The sequence below is a fragment of the Manis javanica genome, chromosome 1 (genome assembly GCF_040802235.1).
Source record: "Manis javanica isolate MJ-LG chromosome 1, MJ_LKY, whole genome shotgun sequence".
Taxonomy (NCBI): domain Eukaryota; kingdom Metazoa; phylum Chordata; class Mammalia; order Pholidota; family Manidae; genus Manis; species Manis javanica.
In genome coordinates, this window is record NC_133156.1 from 76,049,742 (window position 1) to 76,071,346 (window position 21,605).

General features: G+C 37.8%; 1 protein-coding gene and 1 pseudogene across 23 annotated transcripts in view; one reads left to right on the forward strand and one right to left on the reverse strand.

Annotated features, from left to right (window-relative positions):
- MCTP1 (multiple C2 and transmembrane domain containing 1) overlaps positions 1-21,605 on the forward strand; it is a 514,406-nt gene that overhangs the window by 74,611 nt on the left and 418,190 nt on the right. The window lies entirely within an intron of this gene.
- On the reverse strand, positions 5,937-20,038 carry LOC140849434 (ribose-5-phosphate isomerase pseudogene; annotated as a pseudogene).

The window sequence follows — 21,605 nt, forward strand, 5'->3', positions numbered from 1 at the left end:
GTTCATTTTTTCTTTTGTTTTCCTTGCCCAGGGAGATATATTCATGAAGAAGTCACTCATGTTTATGTCCAAGAGATTTTTGCCTATGTTTTTTTCTAAGAGTTTTATGGTTTCATGACTTACATTCAGGTCTTTGATCCATTTTGAATTTACTTTTGTGTATGGGGTTAGACAGTGATCCAGTTTCATTCTCTTACATGTAGCTGTCCAGTTTTGATATCACCATCTGTTGAAGAGACTGTCATTTCCCCATTGTATGTCCATGGCTCCTTTATCGAATATTAATTAACCATATATGTATGGGTTAATGTCTGGAGTCTCTAGTGTGTTCCACTGGTCTGTGGCTCTGTTCTTGTGCCAGTACCAAATTGTCTTGATTACTATGGCTTTGTAGTAGAGCTTGAAGTTGGGCAGTGAGATCCCCGCCACTTTATTCTTCTTTCTCAGGATTGCTTTGGCTATTCAGAGTCTTTGGTATTTCCATATGAATTTTTGAACTATTTGTTCCAGTTCATTGAAGAATGTTGTTGGTAATTTGAGAGGGATTGCATCACATCTGTATACTGCTTTGGGAAGGATGGCCATTTTGACAATATTAATTCTTCCTAGCCAAGAGCATGGGATGAGTTTCCATTTGTTAGTGTCCCCTTTAATTTCTCTTAAGAGTGACTTGTAGTTTTCAGGGTATAGGTCTTTCACTTAATTGGTTAGGTTTATTCCTAGGTATTTTGTTCTTTTTGATGCAATTCTGAATGGAATTGTTTTCCTGATTTCTCTTTCTATTGGTTCATTGTTAGTGTATAGGAAAGCCACAGATTTCTGTGTGTTAATTTTGTATCCTGCAACTTTGCTGTATTCCAATATCAGTTCTAGTAGTTTTGGAGTGGAGTCTTTAGGGTTTTTTATGTACAATATCATGTCTTCTGCAAATAGTGACAGTTTAACTTTTTCTTTACCAAACTGGATTCCTTATATTTCTTTGTTTTGTCTAATTGCCGTGGCTAGGACCTCCAGTACTATGTTAAATAATAGTGGGGAGAGTGGGCATCCCTGTCTTGTTCCCGATATCAGAATAAAAGCTTTCAGCTTCTTGCTCTTCAGTATGATGTTGGCTGTGGGTTTATCGTATATGGCCTTTATTATGTTGAGGTACTTGCCCTCTATTCCCATTTTGCTGAGAGTTTTTATCATGAATATATGTTGAATTTTGTCAAATGCTTTTTCAGCATCTATGGAGATGATCATGTGGTTTTTGTCTTTCTTTTTGTTGATGTGGTGGATGATGTTGATGGATTTTCGAATGTTGTACCATCCTTGCTTCCCTTGGATGAATCCCACTTGGTCATGGTGTATGATCCTTTTGATATACTGTTGAATTCAGTTTGCTAAAATTTTATTGAGTATTTTTGCATCTACATTCATCAGGGATATTGGTCTGTAATTTTCTTTTTTGGTGGGGTCTTTGCCTGGTTTTGGTATTAGGGTGATGTTGGCTTCATAGAATGAGTTTGGGAGTATTCCCTCCTCTTCTATTTTTTGGAACACTTTAAGGAGAATGGGTATTATGTCTTCTCTGTGTGTCTGATAAAATTCTGAGGTAAATCCATCTGGCCCCGGGTTTTGTTCTTGGGTAGTTTTTTGATTACCGTTTCAATTTCTTTGCTCATAATTGGTTTAACTTTTGTGTTTCTTCCTTGGTCAGTCTTGGAAGGTTGTATTTTCCTAGGAAGTTGTTCATTTCTTCTAGGTTTTCCAGCTTGTTGGCATATAGGTTTTCATAGTAGTCTCTAATAATTCTTTGTATTTCTGTTGGGTCTGTCGTGATGTTTCCTTTCTCATTTCTGATTCTGTTGATGTGTGTTGATTCTCTTTTTCTCTTAATAAGTCTGGCTAGAGGCTTATCTATTTTGTTTATTTTCTCAAAGAACCAGCTCTTGGTTTCATTGATTTTTTCTATTGTTTTACTCTTCTCCATTTTGTTTATTTCTTCTCTGATCTTTATTATGTCCTTCCTTCTGCTGACTTTAGGCCTCATATGTTCTTCTTTTTCCAATTTTTATGATTGTGACATTAGACTATTCATTTGGGTTTGTTCTTCCTTCTTTAAATATGCCTGGATTGCTATATACTTTCCTCTTAAGACTGCTTTCGCTGTGTCCCACAGAAGTTGGGGCTTTATGTTGTTGTCATTTATTTCCATATATTGCTGGATCTCCATTTTAATTTGGTCATTGATCCATTGACTATTTAGAAGCGTATTGTTAAGCCTCCATGTGTTTGTGAGCCTTTTTGCTTTCTTGGTATAATTTATTTCTAGTTTTATACCTTTGTGGTCTGAAAAGTTGGTTGGTAGGATTTCAATCTTTTGGAATTTACTGAGGTTCTTTTTGTGGCCTAGTATGTGGTCTATTCTGGAGAATGTTCCGTGTGCACTTGAGAAGAATGTGTATCCTGTTGCTTTTGGGTGTAGAGTTCTATAGATGTCTATTAGGTCCATCTGTTCTAGTGTGTTGTTCAGTGCCTCTGTGTCCTTACTTATTTTCTGTCTGGTGGATCTGTCCTTTGGAGTGAATGGTGTGTTGAAGTCTCCTAAAATGAATGCATTGCAGTCTATTTCCTCCTTTAGTTCTGTTAGTATTTGTTTCACATATGCTGGTGCGCCTGTGTTGGGTGCAAAGATATTTATAATGGTTATATCCTCTTGTTGGACTGAGCCCTTTATCATTATGTAATGTCCTTCTTCATCTCTTGTTACTTTCTTTGTTTTGAAGTCTATTTTGTCTGATACTAGTACTTACTGCAACACCTGCTTTCTTCTCCCTATTGTTTGCATGAAATATCTTTTTCCATCCCTAAACTTTTAGTCTGTGCATGTCTTTGGGTTTGAGGTGAGTCTCTTGTAAGCAGCATATAGATGGGTCTTGTTTTTTTATCCATTCAGTGACTCTATGTCTTTTGATTGGTGCATTCAGTCCATTTACATTTAGGGTGATTATCGATAAGTATGTACTTATTGCCATTTCAGGCTTTAGATTTGTGGTTACCAAAGGTTCCAGATTACTTTCCTTATTGTCTAAGAGTCTAACTTAACTCACTTAGTATGCTGTTGCAAACACAATCTAAAGGTTCTTTTCTATTTCTCCTCCTTTTTCATCCTCCTTCATTCTTTATATATTACATATAAAATTCTGTACTTTTTGTCTATCCCTTGATTTACTTTGGGGTAGTCAGTTTAATTTTGCATTTGCCTCACAATCAGCTACCCTCCCTACCGTGATTTTACTACCTCTGGTGACAGCTATCCAACCCTAGGAACACTTCCATCTATAGCAGACCCTCCAAAATAGACTGCAGAGATGGTTTGTGGGAGGTATATTCTCTCAGCTTTTGCTTATCTGGAAATTGTTTAATCCCTCCTTCAAATTTAAATGATAATCTTGCTGGATAAAGTAATCTTGGTTCCAGGCCCTTCTGCTTCATGGCATTTAATACATCATGCCACTCCCTTCTGGCCTGTAACATTTCTGCTGAGAAGTCTGATGTTAGTCTGATGGACTTTCCTTTGTATGTGATCTTATTTCTGCCTCTGGGTGCTTTTAAAAGTCTGTCCTTATCCTTGATCTTTCCCATTTTAATTACTGTGTGTCTTGGTGTTGTCTTCCTTGGATTCCTTGTGTTGGGGATCTGTGGATCTCCATGGCCTGACAGACTATGTCCTTCCCCAGATTGGGGAAGTTTTCAGCAACTACTTCCTCAAGGACACTTTCTATCCCTTTCTCTCTCTCTTCTTCTTCTGGTAGCCCTATAATGCGAATATTGTTCCGCTTGGATTGGTCACACAGTTCTCTCAATATTCTTTCATTTTTAGAGATCCTTTTTTCTCTCTGTGCCTCAGCTTCTTTGAATTCTTCTTCTCTAGTTTCTATTTCATTTATTGTCTCCTCCACCGTATCCAACCTGCTTTTAATACCCTCCGTCGTATTCTTTAATGATTGGATCTCTGACCTAAATTCATTCCTGAGGTCTTGGATGTCTTTCCTTACCTCCTTAGGACATTGATGATTTTTATTTTGAACTCCCTTTCAGGAAGAGTCATGAGGTCCATATCATTTAAATCTTTCTCGGGAGTTGTATTAATAATTTTACTCTTGACAAGGTTCCTTTGGCGTTTCATGTTTGTATATGGCGCCCTCTAGTGTCCAGAAGCTCCATTCTGGAGCTGCTCAGCCCCTGAAGCAATGTTGGGGGTCGCAGAGGAGCAGTACTGATGCCTTGGGGGTAGGAAAGAGCTGTTCCCTGCCTCCTGGCTGCTGTGCCTGTCTCCACTGCCTGAGCCAGTGGGCCGGTCACACAGGTATAAGTTTTTGTCCCAGAGCAGCCAGATATGGATCCTTGCTTTCCACAAGCAGCCAGAATCCCGGTCTCCCCAGGAACTCTGCCTGTATTAACTTTCCAACCCAGTAGTCATGCGAGTCTCATGAAAGCACTATGAAATGTAGGTTTGTGCTCCCATTGCAGATCTCTGGAGCTAGGTATTCAGCAGTCTCAAGCCTTCCACTCCCTCCCTGCTCCATTTGTCTTCCTCCCACCCGTGAGCTGGGGTGGGAGAGGGTCTTGGGTCCCACGGAGCTATAGCTCTGGTATGTTACCCCATTCGCTGAGGTCTGCTCTTTTCTCCAGGTGTGCGCAGTCTGATGCCGTCCTCTTTCCTGTTGCTCTCTCAGGATTAGTTGTGCCAATTAAAATTTCTAATTGTGTCCAGTTTTAGGAGGAAGCCTCTGTCCTCTCACGCCACCATCTTTAATCACAATGTAATGTCTGAATGTCTTTTTAAAAATAATCTATAAAATGAAGTATATTAATGTACTTTTTATCTCTGTAATTCCATGATTTTTAGTAGTCAGGGAGTCTTGAAAATTTTTTTCTTATGCTTCATTGAGATATAATGCACATACCATACAATTTACTCACTCTAAATGTATGAGTCAATGATTTTCATATAGTCATAGGGCTGTCTGACTACCATCACAATGAGTTTGGGAAGGTTTTCACTGCCCCCAAGAGAAATTCCATGCCCCTTACCAATTACTCTATGTTTTCTTCCACCCTCCTGAGCCCTAGGCAACCACTAATCTACTTGAACATTTCACATAAATTGAATTGTACAATGTGTATTTTTTTGTGTATGAATTCTTTCACTCAGCATAAATATTTTCAAGGTTCATTCATGTTGTAGCATGAATCCGTACATCATTTATTTATTTTTATGGCACCATACTGTTTTATTTCAGTCCTCAAACAATATAAGGAGATGACGGCTTCTGACACTGAACCATGCAAGTAATAAAAAAGAAAAAATATTAACAACAAAATGACAATCATTTAAAAGTATTTCACATTTCACAGCAGTGCTTTGAAAGTACTGGTGAGTATTTCTGGCCAATTGATTCCAATAATAGCGATATGAGTGAAGCCGCTGATGTTAGCAGAAGATTCTCCCTGATAGTTTATGCTCTGAGGCAGTACACACTACATTCTTCCTCTCGCCAGACTTTTGTAAACCTCATCTTATAACTAGGTATTGTGCATAATCCCAATAAAAGCTAAAAACAAAACAGTGTGGTAGGAAAGTCAACTCGAATGTTCCAGTAAAGCATCTGGGAATCACTGCTGGCTGGGCCCTTCATTTTACCAGTTTAAAGAAAAGTTTTGATTTCCATTTCTCAGCAAACCCAGTACTGAGAAGCTTAGCCAGCAGGCTCAAGTTAAAAGTTTAAAAGATAGTTCCTTCCTTCCATTTTTTTTTCAGTAAATAAATTTCATATAAAATATGAAATCAAATTTCACATAAAATATGGAATCAAAATCAAAATGAGAATTTTTAATAGTAAAGTATATATGTTTATATTTATCTTTTTAAAAAGCTGTTAGGAACAAACTTCAGAAGAGTGGGGTTACCCTCCAGCCTCCCATCCTGCAGCTGCCCTCCTGGCGCAGATAGCTTAAGGCAAGGCTCCTGGAGAGGCACGTCCACCCAGCGGTGGGCTGGGGACACAGGGTCCCCACACTCTACTCCACAGAGCCAACAGAAAGCTTCTCCCTCATGTTCACTGAGCTGTCCTGCATCCCAAAGCATGGGACATGTTGATGAAGAGGCCTGTGTCTACCATGCCAGGGATCATTTTGATAGTTGTGTTCACTCCATTTGTGCATCCAGTGAAACTTCTAGTCCACAATAAAATTCCTATTTGTCACCATGGACCTGCCTTGTTGACGGCCATTCGAAGTTCAGTCTTGCCCCCAAATCTCTAAGTCACAGGTTGGCTCACTGGAACATAGGCCATCAGATGACCTCGATGGGAATTCCCTTTGTGTCCTTGATCCCTGAGGTTCTTTGATACCTGAAGTCCGAGCTCACAGTGAAGTGACTAGCATAGGCAACCACAATTTTCTCCTGGGTCAGGCAGCCCCCACCACCCTTGATGAGACTGAGATCAGCTTCTTCATCAGCACCATTGATGGCAAGGTCAGTCCCTGGGTGTTCCAGGTCAGTGAGAGTTAGGCCACACTGCAGGATGAGCTGATGGGCCTGGAAAGAAGTGGGAATATGGAGGAGGTTCAGGTTCTCTTGTTTTACCTTTACAACATGGACAACTGTAGAACCACTTCCAATTCCCAGAACTTGATTATTCTTCACACTCACATGGTTCTCCATGGGGTCATGGCCCACCAGCTTCTTGGCTTCCTTGGCCTTGGATGTCGTAGAGGGGTCAGTGCAGATGCCATTGGTGTCCGCGCTGTGGGCACTTGTGCTGCTGCAGGTTCTGGACTGTGTGTGCCCAGGAGGCTGCACACCAGAGCCCAGGAAGCCCCAGTTGCACCCGCCTCCACAAGAGGCCACACCCCCGACTCCCCTACCCCACCCTACCCTGAGCAGCGGGACCAGGACTGAGGACTGGCCTGTACAGGGTGCTGTACATCATTTATTTTTATTGCCAAATAATACTCCATTATATTGGATATACCGCATTTTATTTATCCATTCATTAAGTGACAGGCATTTGGATTGTTTCTACTTTTTGGCTACTAGGAATAACATCTCTGAACATTTGTGTCCATTTATATATATGTTTTCATTTCTCTTGGATATATAACTAGGAATGGAATTACAGGTTTATATGGTAACTCTGTGTTTAAACTTTTCTGGAATTCTCACACTGTTTCCCAAAGTGGATGCACCATTTTACATTCTCACTAGTAGTGTATGAGGATTCCAATTTCTGCACATCTTTGTCAATACTTGTTATTTGACTTCTTGACTATAGCCATCTCAGTGGGCATGAAATAGCATCTCATTGTGATTTTTGTTTGCAGTCCCTGATGAATAATGATGTGACGATCTTTTCATGTGCTTATTAGTCATTTGTATATCTTCTTTAGAGAAATGTCTTTTCAGATCCTTTGCTTATTTTTAATTGACTCATTTTTCTTCTTATTATTTTGTTATTATTCAATTATAAGTTAAAAAAATATATATTCTATACACATTCCCTTATCAAACATATGATTTGTTAATGTTTTTTCCTATTCTGTGGGTTATCTTTTTACTTTCTTGATGGTATCTTTTGAAACACAAAAGATTTTCAGTTTAATGAAGTATGACAAAAGAAAACATTGCCTAACCTAAGGTCTCAAAGATTTATACCTGTATTTTCTTCCAGGAGTTTTATGGGTTTAGTTCTTATATTTAGGTATTTGATTCATTTTGAGCTATTTTTTTGTATATGGAAAGAGGTAGGGGTACAATTTAATTCTATTGTGTGTGGACATCTACTTGTCCTAGCACCATTTGTTGAATAGACCATTTTTGCCCCATTGAGTTTTCTTGACACTCTTGTCAAAAATTAATTGAATATAAATATGAAGTTTTATCTCTACACACTCAATTCTATGCCATTTATCTGTATGTCTGTCCTTATAATAGTACCACACTATCTTGATTATATCTTTGCACCAAGTTTTGAAATTAGGAAATGTCAGTACTTCAGATTCTTTTTTTCCCAAAATTATTTTGGATATTCTGATTTCTTTGAATTTCATGTGAATTTTAGTATTAGCTAATCAATTTTGCAAGGAAGCTATTTGAGATTCTGACAGAAATTGTGTTGAATTTATAGATCAATTTTGGTAATATTGCCATTGTAAAAAATATTAAGTCTTCTGAACCATAAGCATGGGATGTCTTCTATTTATTTAGGCCTTCTTAATTTCTTTCAACAATGTTGTATAGTTTTCAGAGTATGAATTTTGCACTTATTTTATAAATGTATTCCTCAGTATTTTATAATTTTTGATGCTATTGTAAATGGAATTTTAATTCATTTTCAGTTTTCTCATTCTACTACATAGAAATGCAGTTGATTTTTATACATTAATCTTGTATCCTGAAGCCTTGCTGAACTTTATTCTAATAGTTCTGTAGTGAGCGTCTTAGGATTTTGTATATTTAAGATGGTGTCATCTGAAAATTGAGATAATTTTACTTCTTCCTTTCCAATCTGGATGCTTTTTATTTTATTTTCTTGTTAATTGTTCTGACAAGAACCTCCAGTGCATTATTGAATAGAAATGAAGAATACATCTTTTCTTGTTCCTGATTTTAGGGGGATCTTTTATCATTAAGTATGATGTTGTTGCAAATGGTAGGATTTGTTTTCTTCTTATGGCTGAATAATATTCCATTGTGTATATGTACCACATCTTCTTTATCCATTCATCTACTGATGGACACTTCGGTTGCTTCCATTTCTTGACTATTGTAAATAGTGCCGTGATAAACATAAGGATGCTTATGTCTTTTTGAAATTGGGCTCCTGCATTCTTAGGGTAAATTCCTAGAAGTGGAATTCCTGGGTCAAATGGTATTTCTATTTTGAGTTTTTTGAGGAACCTCCATACTTCTTTGCACAATGGTTGAACTAGCTTACATTCCCACCAGCAGTATAGGAGGGTTCCCCTTTCTCTACATCCTTGGCAGCATTAGTTCTTAGTCTTATTGATATTGGCCAACCTAACTCGTGTGAGGTGATATCTCATTGTGGTTTTAATTTGCATTTCTCTGATAATTAGCGATGTGGAGCATCTTTTCATGTGCCTGTTGGCCATCTGAATTTCTTCTTTGGAGAATTGTCTGTTCATATCCTCTGCCAATTTCTAAATTGGGTTATTTGCTTTTGTGTTGTTGAAGCTTGTGAGTTCTTTATATATTTTGGATGTTAACCCCTTGTCAGATATGTCATTTACAAATATATTCTCCCATACTGTAGGATGTCTTTTTGTTCTGCCGATGGTGTCCTTTGCTGTACAGAAGCTTTGAAGCTTTTTAGCATGATGTAGTCCCATGTGTTTATTTTGCTTTTGTTTCCCTTGCTCAAGGAGAAGGAGATGCATTCAGAAAATTGTTGCTCATGTTTATATTCAAGAGATTTTTGCCTATGTTTTCTTCTAAGAGTATTATGGTTTCATGATTTACATTCAGGTCTTTAATCCATGTCAAGTTTACTTTTGTGTATGGAGTTAGAAAATAATCCAGTTTCATTCTCTTACATGTAGCTGTCCAGTTTTGCCAAACACCAGTTGCTGAAGAGGCTGTCATTTCCCCATTCTATGTCCATGGCTCCTTTATCATATATTAATTGACCATATATGCTTGGGTTTGTATCTGGCCTCTCTAGTCTGTTCCATTGGTTTATTGTTCTCTTCTTGTACCAGTGCCAAATTGTCTTGATTACTGTGGCTCTGTAGGAGAGCTTTAAGTTGGGGAGTGTAATCACCCCAGCTTCATTCTTCCTCCTCAGGATTGCTTTTACTATTTGGGGTCTTTTGTGATTCCATATAAATTTTAGAACTATTTTCCCTACTTCGTTAAAGAATGTTCTTGGTATTTGATAGCGATTGCATTGAATTTATAGATTGCTTTAGGCAGGATAGCCATTTTGACAATATTGATTCTTCCTATCCATGAGCATGGGATGTGTTTCCATTTATTGGTATCTTTAATTTCTCTCATGAGTGTCTTGTAGTTTTCAGGGTATAGGTCTTTTCCTTCCTTGGTTAGGTTTATTCCTAGGTATTTTATTCTTTTTGATGCAATTGTGAATGGAATTGTTTTCCTGATTTCTCTTTATATTAGTTCATTGTTAGTCTATAGGAAAGCCACAGATTTCTGTGTGTTAGTTTTGTATCCTGCAACTTTGCTGAATTCTGATATCAGTTCTAGTAGTTTTGGAGTGGAGTCTTTAGGGTTTTTTTATGTACAATATGTCATCTGCAAACAGGTACAGTTTAACTTCTTCCTTGCTAGTCTGAATGTCTTTTATTTCTTTGTGTTGTCTGATTGCCATGGTAAGGAACTCTAGTCCTGTGTTGAACAAAAGTGGGGAGAGTGGGCATCCTTGTCTTGTTCCCAATCATAAAGGAAAAGATTTTCACTTCTTTCTGTTAAGTATGATGTTGGCTGTGGATTTGTCATATATGGCCTATGTTATATTAAGGTACTTGTACTCTGTACCCATTTTATTGAGAATTTTTATCATGAATGGATATTGAATTTTGTTGAATGCTTTTTCAGCATCTATGGAGATGATCGTGTGGTTTTTGTCATTTTTGTTGATGTGGTAGATGATGTTGGTAGATTTTCTAATATTGTGCCATCTTTGCATCCCTGAAAAAAATCCTACTTGATCATGATGGATGATCTTTTTGATATGTTTTTAAAGTCACTTTGCTAATATTTTGTTGAGTATTTTTGCATCTAATTTTGTCAGGGATATTGGTCTGTAATTTTCTTTTTGGGGGGTGTCTGCCTCATTTTGATATTAGAGTGATGATGGCCTCATAGAATGTTTTTGGAAGTATTCCCTCCTCTTCTACTTTTTGGAAAACTTTAGGAGGATGGGTTTTAAATCTTCATTAAATGTTTGATAAAATTCAGCCATGAAGCCATCTGTACAGGGTTTTTTTTTCTTAGGTATTTTTTTGATTACCAGTTCAATTTTGTTACTGGTAATTGGTCTGTTCAGATTTTCTTTTTCTTCCTGGGTCAGTGTTGGAAGGTTGTATTTTTCTATAAAGTTGTCTGTTTCTTCTAGGTTATCAAGTTTGTTAGTATATAATTTTTCATAGTATTCACTAACAATCTTTGTATTTCTGTGGTGTCTGTAGTGATTTTCCCTTTGTCATTTCTGATTCTGTTTATGTGTGTAGACTCTCTTTTTATCTTGGTAAGTCTGGCTAGGGGTTTATCTATTTTGTTTATTTTCTCAAAGAACCAGCTTCTGCTTTCATTGATTCTTTCTATTGTTTTATTCTTCTAGATTTTATTTACCTGCTCTAATCTTTATTATGTCCCTCCTTCTACTGACTTTGGGCCTCATTTGTTCTTCTTTTCCTAGTTTCATTAATTTTGAGTTTAGACCTTTCATATGGGATCTTTCTTCTTTCCTGAGGTAGGCCTGTATTGCAGTACACTTCCATCTAAGCATGGCCTTCGCTGTCTCCCACAGGCTTTTGTTGTGTTGTCTCATTGTTTTCATTTTCTCCATATATAACTTGATCTGTTTTCATTTGGTCATTGATCCATTGATTATTTAGGAGCATGTTGTTAATCCTGCATGTGTTTATGGGGTTTTTCTTTTTTTTGCAGAATTTATTTCTAGTTTCATACCTTTGTAATCTGAGAAGCTATTTGTTTCAATTTCAAGCTTTTTGAATTTACTGAGGCTCTTGTTGTGGCCTAGTATATGATCTATTCTTGCAAATGTTCCATGTGCACTTGAGAAGAATGTGTGTTCTGCTGCTTTTGGATGTAGAGTTCTGCAGATGTCAGTTAGGTCCGTCTGTTCTAATGTGCTGTTCAGTGCCTCTGTCTCCTTCTCTATTTTCTGTCCGGTTGATTGGTCCTTTGGAGTGAGTGGAGTGTTAAGTCTCCTAAAATGAAAGCACTGCATTCTATTTCCCCCTTTAATCCTGTTAGTATTTGTTTCACATATGTAGGTGCTCCTGTGTTAGGTGCAAAGATATTTATAATGGTTATATCCTCTTGTTGGACTGACTCCTTTATCATTATGTAATGTCCTTCTTTGTCTCTTGTTACTTTCTTTGTTTTGATTTGTCTGATACAAGTAACTCCTGCTTTTCTCTCCCTATTAGCTGCATGAAATATCTTTTTCTATCCCTTCATTTTCAGTCTGTGTATGTCTTTGAGTTGAAGTGAGTCTCTTGTAGGCAGTATATAGACGGGTCTTGTTTTTTTATCCATTCAGTAACTCTATGTCTTTTGATTTGTGCATTCAGACCATTTATATTTATGGTGATTATCGATAAGTCTGTACTTATTGCCATTGCAGGCTTTAGATTCATAGTTACCAAAGGTTCAAGGGCAACTTCCTTACTGTCTAACAGTCTAACTTAACTCACTTAGTATACTATTACAAACACAATCTAAAGGTTCTTTTTATTTTTCCCCTTTTTCTTTCTCCTCTCTTTATATATTAGGTATCTTATTCTGTACTGTTTGTTTATCCCTTGATTGACTTTGGGGGTAGTTAATTTTGCATCTGCGTAGTAATTCATTGTTCTACTTTCTTTGCTGTGGTTTTATTTCCTCTGGTGACAGCTATTTAGCCTTAGGAACACTTCCATGAATACAGTCCCTTCAAAATACACTGTAGAGATGGTTTGTGGGAGGAAAATTCTCTCCACTTTTGCTTATCTGGAAATGTTTAATCCCTCCTTCAAATTTAAATGATAATCTTGATGGATACAGTATTCTTGGTTCGAGGCCCTTCTGTAACATTGCATTAAATATATCATGCCGTTCCCTTCTGTCCTATTAGGTTTCTGTTGAGAAGTCTGCTGATAGCCTAATGGGTTTTCCTTTGTATGTGATCTTATTTTTCTCTTTGGCTGCTTTTAATTGTCTGTCCTTATCCTTGATCTTTGCCATTTTAATTAGTATATGTCTTGGTGTTGTCTTCCTTTGGTGCCTTGTATTGGGAAATCTTTGCACCTCCATGACCTGAGAGATTATCTTCTTCCCCAGATTGGGGAAGTTTTCAGTAATTACTTCCTCAACACTTTCTATCCCTTTTTCTCTCTCTTCTTCTTCTGGTTCCCCTATAATACGAATATTGTTCCGTTTGAATTGGTTGCACAGTTCTCTAAATATTCTTTCATTCTTAGAGATTCTTGTTTCTCTCTGTGCCTCAGCTTCTTTGTATTCCTCTTCTCTAATTTCTATTCCATTTGCCATTTCCTTCACTATATATAATCTGCTTTTAAATCCCCCCATTGTATGCTTCATTTCTGATACTGTATTCCTTAATGATTGAATCTCTGTCTGGAATTCATCCCTGAGTTCTTGAATATTTTTCTGTACCTCCATGAGCATGTTTATGGCTTTAATTTTGAAATCTCTTTCAGGAAGATTGATGAGTTCATTTTCATTTGACCCTTTTTCTGGTGTTTGTGGGATTTTGGTTTGAGCCAGGTTCCTTTGAAGTTTCATATTTGTATGTGGTGCCCTCTAGTGCCCAGAAGCTCTACTCTCTGGAGCTGCTCAGGCCCTGGAGCAATGTTGGGAGTCACAGGGGAGCACTGCTGGTGCCTGGGGGGAGGAAAGAGCTGTTTCCTGCTTTCCGCCTGCTATGCCTGTCTCTGCTGCCAGAACCAGAGGGCCAAGCACACAGGTATAAGCCTGTATGCTTTGTAGTTGTATCTGCTACAGGTGGGGCTTCCCTTTGGCTGGCCTGATGTCAGAACAGGGGCTGCCGGTTGCGAGCCAGTTGTGGGCTGGCCGGAAGGAAGGTGCAGCAGGCTGCATATCATGTTTTGGAGCTGCATAGCCAGCCAGGGGGATGGAGCACCTGAAGCTCCTGAAAGTTCCCAACCTGCTGGGCAGAGTGCACTTGGATAATTTTGTTGACCTGTCCTTTCTCCTGAGCAGTAAGCTCTGTCCTATCCTTGCCCCTTTAGCAGCTCTCTTGCTATTAGGAAGTCTCTCAGGCAGCCAGCCTAAGCAGCCAGATATAGTTCCCTGTTTTCCACAAGGAGCTGGAATCTCAGTCTCTCCATGTATTCTGCTTGTCTTAGCTTTCCAACCCCACTAATCATCAGAGCACCAGGCAATGTAGGTTCCTGCTCCCAGAGCAGGTCTCCAGGGCTGGGTGTTCAGCCATCATAGGACTCCACTCCCTCCCTTCTCTGTTTCTCTTCCTCCCACTGTGGAGCTGGGGTGGGGGAAGGGTTTGGATCCTGCCAAATCATGGCTTTGGTAAGTTACCATGTTCTGTGAGGTCTGTTCTTTTCTCCAGGTATATGCAGTCTGGTGCAGCCTTCTTGTTCTTTCAGGATTAGTTGTATTGATTATATTTTTTTATTATATGTGGTTTTGAGAGGAGGCCTTTGTCTCACCTCTCACACTGCCAGCTTTAATTCCTCCCCTGGAGGGTTTTTTAAATTGATTCCTTTAGATTTTTCTACATAAATATTCCTGTTATTTGCAAACAAATACATTTTTAGTTCTTCCTTACCAATTTGTATGCCTTTTATTCCTTCCTTCCCAATCTGCATATTTTTTATTTATGCCTCATTACATTAGCAAGGATTTCCAGTGTGGTGTTGAAAATAAGTGGTAAAAGGGGCATCCTTGCATTGTACCTGATCTTAGTGGGAAAGATTCAAGTTTCTCACTATTAAGTATGATATTAGCTGTAAGGTTTTTGTGGAGTTTTAAAATCAAGTTGGGAAATTTCCCCTTTATTTCTTGTTTACTGAGAGTTTTCTCATGAATCAGTGTTGGATTTCATCAAATTCTTTTTCTTCATCTAGTGATGTGATTATGTGAGTTTTTTTTTTCAGTCTGTTGGTATGATGGATTACATTAGTTGACTTTTGAGTGTGGAACCAAGTTTGCATACCTGGGATAAATCCTACTTGGTGGCCATCTTTGTTCAGACTGCCATACAGAATACCACAGACTGTTAGCTTATAAGCAACAGAAGTTTATTTCTCCCAGTTGTGGAGGCTGGAAGTCCAAGATGAGGGTTTCAGTGCAGTCAGGCAAGGGCTCTCTTCTAGCTTGTAGACTTCTCATCAAATCCCCACATGGTGGAAGTATCTAGGGAGCTCTGTGGAATCTCTTATAAAAGTAATAATCCCATTCATACAGATTACATTCTCATTACCTAAGTGCCTACCAAAGGCTCCACTTTATAACACTATCACATTGGGCATTAGGATTCCAAGATGTGAATTTTGGGGTTATACATTTAGATTACAGCAGTCATGGTGTTTATTTCTTTGCATATGCTCTTTGATTCCATTTCAAATATTTTGTTGGGGACATTTGCATCTCTGTTCATGAGAAATACTGGTCTATATATTTTTTTCGAGTAAGGTATTTTCTGGCTTTGGTAGTAGGGTCCTTTAGTGCTTTTAAAAAGCTTATACTGGGACTATATATAACACTGAATTTCAATCAGAACATGAGCCTGGGACATACAAGTTTGCAAAATGCCAAATTGTGATCTTTCTTTTAAAGGTGGGATCTAAAAATTACAGGCTAGTTAACTTTAACAAACTCTTTAAAAATGGAATGCTGTAGATTAATTTATGATAAATTATAAGTATATATTTTTTTATTGAAAACATTTGAAAAGTTCCTGTTTTTTTAATTATACAAGTGATATAGACATTTATTATTTCTATAGCAATAAAATAAATAAATGGGGGCAGGTGAGGTCTCTGAATACTTCTCTCAACCCCAATCTTTATGTATTAAATAAATAAATATATGTATATATGTATATATTATATATATGTATATATACACACAGAGAGAGAGAGAGAGAGACATAGAGACAGAGAAGGTGGGAGGGAGAACTAGAGAGATCCCTACATAAATACACAGGTGACTGGGTATGGGTGTGTGATATTTTTATATAAGTGGTGTCTTACTATACATATTCCATAGCTTAATTTTGTTCATTAGCATGTCTTGGAGATTTACTATGTCAGTCCATAAAGATTTATGTCATTGTTTCTAAGTGCTACCTGGGATCCCTATTTAACTATTACTCAGTGGATCATCACTCACGTTGCTTCCGGCTTTTGCTCTTACAGCTATTACTGCATTGACCCTCCTTGTGCGTGCTTCATTGTGCTTGCCTACGTCAGGATTTCTGTAGGGTAGCGCCTGAGTACTCAGATTGCTCTGTTATAGGTTATACACTATATGTTTTGTCAAGTACTTCCAAATTGCTAAATTAATTTGTGTAGATCTAATTTTACTAATATTACAAAGTATTAAATCTTAAAAGTGGGCTTTGTGAAAAACAACTTGTTCTTTCTCAGTTTAATTTCCTCAGCAAAAAGCTATAGCTCTGCAGGTAAGGGGGAAGAAAGAAAAGCAGTATATTTGAAGTGAAGATTTGGATTTGAATTACTTAATTTTCTTACTAGTGAACTTGGGAAAAATGCTTTGAAATTTAAGCACCCAAATAGCTATATTGCCACAAGCCAGCAATCAATAACTTAACATCACTCTGAGGGTCTTTTTTGAAGTTTCTCTGGTTTGATTCTCTTAATTAAAAAAAAAATTAATTGCAATAAAAAGCAGGCTTAATAAAACTGAACTTAGCTAAAATAATGGGGACCTTGGGCTGTTTTGGAAAAGTGACCATTAAAACCAGTCTTCCTCATTGGTGTTCCTTCCAATGATTCATTCCAAAGATGTTTAGAATGTATTCAACCACCTAGTAATTAGCCCTTCTCCTGGCTAGATACTTTTCACCTATTCTCCACACCCCTTCTCCATCTGGCTCCCCATTCAGTGTTCCAGTGCAGACACACCTGCCCTCCCTCACTGTTCATACCCAGGCAATTAGAGCTACGCAGACCAAGTCTGTGTATTCTTATAGAACCCTTTCATACTCCTATGGATTCTGTCTATTCTTTTTCATCTTTCTCTTCACAACCTATGTGGACTTCTTTGAAGACCAAACCATGACTTGCTCATTATTGTATTCCCAGCTAGTAGCACTGAACGTAGAAGCCTAGTGGTTAAGGATGTCAGCTTCAGACAGATCTGTGTTCAGACTTCAGTCCTGCCACTTTCCTGCTCTGTGTATTCCTGGAGAAGTTGCTTAAGAGAACTACATCTCAGTTTTCTTATCTGTAAATTGGGGCTATCTACCTTAAAAGATTGTGTGGGGAGAATTAATATTAACATTTGCATGCTTAGCACAGTATAAATAGTGTAGTGATAGATGTATTAATATTATTATTATTGTTGGAATATAGTTTAAGAGATAAATATGTAAGAAAAACTCTTAATGTTAAGTAGGAGTTATTTTGAAAATGACCCCCAAATTTCTGTCTTTTATTTTCCAATATAAGAAATAGATGTGTTACTTTTGTTTTTATCTAGTATAAGCTATATCTCTGCATTTATTCAGCCCAGACTTAGGGACCTTGATGCAAAATATAGTCACATTTCCAAGATATATGTTTAATCAGGCACTTAAACATTTTGGCAGAGGTCACAGGACTTTCCCATACTAGTGATGAAAATACCCGGGAATGAGCCAGTGCACTGAGCTCAATAGTCTCCTGTTTGGCCCAGTGTAGAGATTTAAGCAAGGTGAGGGTTCACCTGTAAAGAAAACCATTGCCCATTTTCAGAATGCAGTCTCCTGGCTAGCATTATCATCTTTCCAGATCTTTAATCTCCTCCTGGGGATTAACTCATCTATCACTATAACTTCTATATATATATATATATAAAATATTTATTCTTCCCACCAAAAGCTATACTACTACCATTGAAATCTGGGTCTAGGAATTGCATTTACCCTTTAGTTTAGTCATTTTATGCCCATCCTTCTCTGTGTTATTTATTTCAGAGAGCACCAGGGCTCTACTGACTGGGCATTAAATTCAAACCTATACCTTTTATAATGTCTGTCTGTCAAAGTGGTACTTAGTGTACTGTCTGCTCCTGAAATTCTTTCTGCTTTCTCCTTTTCTTATCTGATTTTATGTGCCTCCTTTAATTGTCTGTTTCCTTCTGGAAAAATACAGGTCACCAACAGAACCCCTTTCTGTGATCATGCTACCCAGGGAGCTCCCTTCCTGTGCTTCGCACCATTGCTAACATCTGCTTTTTATTGTCCTCTTGTCTTCTGTCTCAATAGTTTCTTCCTTTATCCTTCTCCCTTCCTTTCACCTTCCCTCCCCACCTTTATTCTTTTCAAAGCACATATGAAATATTATCTCACTCTTTTTGAAGAGTGAATCTTAATTTTCAATTCCCCATTGAGCTTCTGTGGTTGATAAAGCAGGAAAGCAGATATTCTGTATCAAAATCGTCACCTCCAGTCAAGTGGCCTCTGGGGCAAAACCTGAGATTCTGTGAGGCTTCTGTGTCTCAAATCTTGCCTGGAAAGGTTCTGAGCAAGAACCTCTTCTCTGTTTATCCATCATGCTGAATCCCTGGAGTGTATTCTAGAATGTTTGTGAATAAGGATGCTTATGATGCCTCCTCCTGCATGTTGGTGGCCTGCCATCTCTCAGTCTCAGGATTCAAGGTCTCCTAGGCCTGGCTAGACTCCACCTTGTACTTCTCCTGGTGCCAAATAAACCAACCTGCCTTTCTATTTTGAACCTTCTCTGAAAGCTTTCCAATAGTTTTATTGCCAAGGTCTCTGCCCCTGATTTTGAAGCCTGAAAGCCTTGCCCTTCCCCTCCATCCCTCTAGCCTCATGTCAGTGACCATGCCCCCAGGACTCTGTTTCTGTGGGTGCTCCTCTGCGTGGTGGGACAGTTCCTCTCCATGCTGTGCACTTACTGCCTGGTCCCAGCCGAAGGCTTAGAGGGTTCAGATCCAGGCATGACTCTGATCATGGGGTTTTATTTTCTTTCAGGTGGATATCATAAGGGTCATGTTATTTCCATGATATTAATGGATATTCCATTATATTCAATGAAAACTAAGGTATTGGATAGTGACTGAACACATTTCTGAATATCTGCATCAAATAGGAGATTTTTGAAATCAGATCCTAAGAAGGAAACTCCTAATTGTGGAAAGTCAGGAAGGTCAATATTTTAAAGAGTTGCCTTTTTTTTCTTTCTCCCTCAAATTATGCCTATAGGTACCACCTGATAATAAGACAAGCCCTGCCCTCCTCTTCCGTTCACACAGTTTCAAGTTCCTGAATATAATAGCAGATAACTTCACAAAGCAGTAGAATGGGATTGGCACAAATTGTAAGGAGCCAAACCACCTGGGTTTGAATCTCATGTTGGCTACTTGCAGTTGTGATCTTGAGTGACATTTCTTAATCTCTGTTCTGCAGCCACCCCATGCCTAAAGTGGCCATGATGATAATACTTACTTACAGCGTTCTTGTAGAGATTACATAAATTGAAACGTATCTTATTATTATCTTGCACTGAAAAAAAGTAAATGATAAATTATTTATATCTACTGTCACCTCTATGCATCTGGATTTTGATAAAAGAGATTTTTTTTTTACTTATAGTTATGTGCGTTTTTCATGTCTTTATTCTCTACCTGTGTGCTCCATATATGTTTGTCCATGCTAATGGTTTAGAGTTGATTCTAAAGAACAGTACTCTGTACAAGTATTACTGGATAAAACCTTTTCAATGAGCTTGATGATCAAGTGCATTGTCTCGGGTTTTCAAAGCCTTCAAAATATGTAAATCCTGTAGCCTTAATCAGTCCAATGTAACTGTGTGTATGTGTTCTGTTAACTTCATCCAGTCCTTTTTGTGTGGATATAATCAATTTTCTTAGAATGTTGAGGTTTGGGTGAGGTCATCTGTGAATGAAAATCCTTTGTAAACAGAAAAAATGCTATGTAAATATAAAATGTATTAATAACAAATAGCCTTATGGACTTATAAAATAGTTACCTTCAGGTGTAAATAAGGCAGCTGTGATTAGAGTCATGTAGTCAAAAAGTCTTGAAGATGATAAAAAGTGCATGAGATATAATGTTCACCCCTAATTTGTTGATCAATGACTATGATTATTTATGAATCATGCCTAGACCCGAACTCTCTACAAAGCAGCCAGAATAGTCCACTCTGCATTTGGGCTGGGACCAGGCAGTAAGTGCAAGGAAAAGCAATGACTCACTTTTGCAGACTCAGGATAAATCTGCTTATACAACAGGTGGAATGTTACATACCTGACATTTGATAATACTTCATTTTCTAGTTTCCAGTTTCTCACCTAGTCTACCTTTACTGTCACAAAAGCTCACCATCAAATAGCAGTCCATTCCCTCAAGATATTCCTGCTGATGTGGAAAAATAAGAACGAAATGTCACCAGAACCATAATAGGTCTTTTATAAATCATGGTTTCAGTATTGGCACAAACAACAATCCTGCTCTTATATCCTCAGATATTCTTTAATTAGAGGCTTCCTAGGCCTCTCAGGGGGCCTAAAAATAGCAAATATGTAAGATAAATAAAATCTTTGTTTTATGGAATACGGTTTTTTAAATTGAAGTATAGTTAATATACAATCTTACATTGGTTTCAAGTTTACAATACAGTGGTTCAATAGTTACCCATATTACTGTCCTCACCCCCACTGTTGCTGTCAACAAAATAAGATGTTAGAGAATCATTGACTATATTCTCCGTGCCCTACTACCATCCTCATGACCAACTTACACTATGATTGAGAATTTTTGTGCCCCTTTGTCACTCTCCCTCTCCCCACCAACCCATACCAACCCCTTACCCATGGTAACCACTAGTCACTTCTCAGTGTCTTTGAGTCTATTGCTGGTTTGTTCATCTTTTGTTTTTAGATTCCACAAATAAGTGAAATCATATGGTATTTGTCTTTCTCCACCTGGCTTATTTCACTTAGCATAGTACCCTCTAGGTCCATCCATGTTTCTGCAAATGACAGGATTTCTTTTTTATGGATGAATAACATTCCATTGTGTACCTCTCCCTTATCCATTCATCTATGGATGAACACTTTGGTTGCTTTCATAGCTTGACTAGTGTAAATAATGCTGTGATGAATGGGTGCATATATCTTTTTGAATCAGGGATTTTGTTTTCTTTGGGTAAATTCCTAGAAGTAGAATTACTGGGTTGTAAAGTTTTTCTATTTTTCGATTTTCTGAGGAACCTCCATACTACTTTCCACAGTGGCTGCACCAATTAACATTCCCACCCACAGTGTAGGAAGGTTCCCTTTCCTCCACATCCTCACCAACACTTGTTATTTCTTGTCTTTTGGATAGTGACAATTATGTCTGGTGCAAGGTGGTATCTCATGTTGGTTTTCATTTGCACTTTCTTGATGATTAGTGATGTGGAGCATCTTTTCATGTGTCTGTTGGCCATCCATATGTCTTCTTTAGACAAATGTCTGCTCAGGTCCTCTGCCCATTTTTTAATTGGTTAATTTTTTGTTTTGTGTTGAGGCATATGAGTTCATTATATATTTTGGATGTTAACCCCTTACCGGATAAATCATTTATGAATAT